This window comes from Saccoglossus kowalevskii, chromosome 9 (assembly GCF_978046115.1).
Source record: "Saccoglossus kowalevskii chromosome 9, keSacKowa6.1, whole genome shotgun sequence".
Lineage (NCBI taxonomy): Eukaryota > Metazoa > Hemichordata > Enteropneusta > Harrimaniidae > Saccoglossus > Saccoglossus kowalevskii.
In genome coordinates, this window is record NC_140649.1 from 19,473,349 (window position 1) to 19,477,451 (window position 4,103).

The 4,103-nt window shown below is 33.4% G+C and overlaps 1 long non-coding RNA gene across 1 annotated transcript; it reads right to left on the reverse strand.

Annotated features, from left to right (window-relative positions):
* Positions 1–747: 747 nt before the first annotated feature.
* LOC144358421 (uncharacterized) lies at positions 748–1,849 on the reverse strand. Its single transcript, XR_013421828.1, has 3 exons — positions 1,785–1,849; positions 1,073–1,163; positions 748–820 (listed from the first exon to the last, which is right to left on the reverse strand). It is a non-coding gene; the product is annotated as an uncharacterized LOC144358421 (long non-coding RNA).
* Between the last annotated feature and the right edge of the window lie 2,254 nt (positions 1,850–4,103).

A 4,103-nucleotide genomic window follows, 5' to 3' on the forward strand; every position in this document is an offset into this window, starting at 1 on the left:
TGACTTCTTTTAATCACCTCCTGTAACTTCGGTGAATTCACGTATCATGTTCTCATTATGTTTTTGAACAATTTAGGGTTAACCCACTTGATTTAGGTCAAATAACCATGCTACTGAGGTCATGTCTTAAGTAATTTATATATTTTGATTTATATGGTTGAATGTAAGCTAAGTTGGTTGTTGGGAATTAGAAGCATGAGATTTGTGTGCAATCTTGCACCTGTTCACACACATGATGTACAAGGTTTGATGTTGTATGTTCATTATGAGGCTATTACTCCCATATGTATTTGACCTTCCTTTCAGATTTACTGATTTTCAACATAACATCTCTCATGCATTGGATATACGATTGCATGTTGTAAAGTGTTCGTATTTGTTTGCCTGACATAATAATAATAATTCCATTCACTCAAGAAATCGTCTCCGCTGGTTGACAGAATTGTCACAATATAACTGGTTAACCGTGAACCATTGAAACATGGCTTTATATGTGTAGCAATATTTGTATGTAGGTGTAGAGTCCGAGTTTGGAATGTATACGTCTTCTAGTCAATATAGACCAGTGTAGATTTACCATCTTTAAATCGGTTGCAGGGTGAGTGAGTGGATTCTGTTGGTATTGTGAATAAACCCAAACTAACCAAACACTTAATTCGTAATTTGTCATTGGCTATCAATCTTAGTATCCATCATTATCATGAATTAATAAATTAGCGAAAACATACTATCGTATTGCTCTTGAAACCTTTTAATTTGTTCATCACGAAGATAGGAGGACCTTGTGAATTATGCATCTGTATTGACATTTTGTCCATAACTGTAAACAGATAGGTAAAATGTTGTATTATTTTAAACATGAGAAAGTGGAAATAGATCAATATTCAAATTATTTAATACTGGGTGACTATGTACAAACAGGTAACAGATGTTTTAATGAATGCAATAAGAATGAGAAAGGGAAGCAATGCCGATTGCCAATATTAGATATTTCATAACATTGTCTTAATTGTTTTCCAACTATTTTTAATATGTTTTTAAAAAGTAACAATCAAAGGTACGACCACATTACCTAAATATTGCACACCTATCACGACACAAATAAAACATATGAACTTGGTTACTGTCACACAATTTGTCAGATAACTTCTTTCCATTTTTGCCTGTAAAAACAGTAACAAATCATTTGAATACAAATAACAGTTATGATTTATTATTTTTAAAAAAATTCACAGGAATCATACAGTGATTGTGCATACGTTGACAACGGCTGTTTTCATGACTGTCAATTAAGGGAAAGGTGAATCAAGTCAATGCATAGATTTTGATGCACTTTATGTGGTTTTCAGTGATGTCAGACAATTATAACGATAAATTAGATGAGGAAAAATTATCATGTCACTGATTTAAATACTCACGGCATACTGGAGTTGGCTATAGTGATGTTATTAATGAAATGCTAGCAAACATTATTTAACGACTTCGGTGATAATTATATTTTGCATAATAAATATTGATATAAAATATCTACATTGTCTGTAAATGTTTAGACATACCAGACTTTCTTTTGTCAATATGTAAAAAGGAAGACGATTATTTGCAATGATTTTATATATGTGATTAACGACTACCAACCACCTGGCACCACCTGACTATAATAATATGGACTAATTATATTGTTGAATCCTATGTTATGACAGTTTATTAACAATACCAAAACGGTTATAAATTGTCAATGCAGTAAAGTGATAAATAAAAAAATGATAAACTATTTGATACCTTACCTGTGCTGATCTTATATTAACGTGATACGTGTTATCCTGCTGTTTAACATCCGGGACACTCAATATAGCTGACTACATACAAATGTTAGCAGAGGGCGATATTCTTTATCTCCGTATTCTACCTTTACTCGATTTTTTAAACACCTACATGTATTGTGCTATCGCTCTGCCACAATGTGGAAAGTGAAAACGATTTATTTTATCAATTTTAAATAATTGTTATGGAAATTCACTTTATGATTTGGCAATTAGTAATAAACTATGTCTATGTATTACGAGAACAATGCAACCATATGTTATGCATTTGACACAATCATTCAACTTATATTTGAGTGATAATTTTGATAATTCCTACTACAAGGAACATTTTTACGTTTCGAAGAAAAAAAACATTTTGTAGAAACTGTGAACAAATATTTGTGGGTAAACTTGCATAGACTTGTTTGGAGTTTCCTCTGTTATTCTTAGTAAGCAGAACATTGCATTCTTGCAGTTCATTTGCGGACTCATTTCATGGTCATGCAAATACGTGATCGGTGGAGAATTTCGGGACGCTGTCATGAACACACATGACAATCAATCATGTTAATTAGTCCATGCACTTTATTTCTGTTAAAGTACTGCGAACAAAACAATTTTGACGCAAGTCGACAATCTAAGAGTCATTGTTGAAGTCTAAAACTAAAGTATAATGTATGTTTGAACAATACAATTTCTGTAACTGTGTATTTCTGTTTGCATGGTTCTAATCGAGCAACCATGAAAAAATGAAATTGTTATCACGGCAATCAATGAATATGAAGAGATTCGACATTCTTTATAATTGATTTTTATGTACTATTTGAGAATTACTGCATTTTCCCAGAAAATTGACACATGATACAATATTATATATATATATATATATCAGTAATTTTAATGAAAAAAAAGTACATTTATCTTAGTAATAGTGACACCTGTTGTTTAGTGTGATGAACCCCCACGGTTGGGTACAGGAGCATAGAAGTTTTTAATTAAAATTGTTTTCCATAAGAAAAATGAAACCATCATACATGGCCTTATAAACAGCCTTTTACTTCATAGTGGGGTGGGTGGAGTAAAGCTGTGATTATTTTTATTACTTTCTGACCATCTAGTTTGCCATTTACCATGTCCATATAAACTAAAGCTCCAGCCAATATCAGATTTGACTACTTGTTTCAAGCTATGGCACTTGGAAATGAGTGTTGTGACATGTGGCAAATGTCCAACTGTCTTGGTTAATAAGATTGGCTATATTTCAACTAGAAACAGGTAAACCAGTATACCTGTATGTACGAAGCCAGTGATCGTTATTCAAGCCAAAGAAACTGCATCTATTTATATAAATACACATGGACAGAGAATATTTTCTTGGAGCACTAAATGTGACAATTGCCCTACTGTCTGTGATAAATATACCACACCAGCTACATAGTGCCCGACGAGGAGTTGGGTAGGTAGTGAAGAAAAACATTGACTGAAGCCTGGCAGAGGACTGAATTGTTGTCAACAGCAACAAACATACTGGGAAAGTCAAAGACAGTGAAAAAACAAACAAACAAAAAACACACAGGCATATAAATACTAACTTTCTAGGATCTTTATTGACTCCAAGTAATCCAGAGTAGAACGAGATGAATCAACGCTATACTCCGCCATCTTTATTTTAATATTAGATGCAACCATTATTCTGTAGGGGACAACGGGTCATAACTTGAGGGGAGTTAACACCCATGATTTTTAAAATGCCTTGATCAATAAGAGTCTAAGTTACAGGGAACATTATTTTCATTTTTCAGTGGACCAATAAATGCATTTGACAGGAAAATAGAAAAACTCTACCACAACAGCAATTAGAACAGCTTGCTGCATTATAAGTATCACTTCCCTGTCAAATTAGTGGTTCATGCTTATTTGAATCTGAACATAACAGGCCAATTCTATCACACCTTGCTAGGCTTGAACTTCCATCCAATCAGAGCATTCCAAATGAACATGATTCTCCACAAAACTAGAGGGCGCTCTGACCAAAAAATTGCCATGATCTAAATAAAAAGAACTGAATGTCCACAGTTATGTCTGTAGGTGTACCTTACCTGCATGCAAAATAAAGTCCAAGATTGGTCGGTTATGTACGTACTTATCCAAAATGAATTCATAACCATTTTAACACGTAGCCAGGGTAATGAAATTAAACGGTACCCACCGAAAAATACACAGGGTCTGAACCCTGACCAACACATTGAAATATAAAGTCCAAGATTGGTCGGTTATGTACGTACTTATCCAAAATGAATT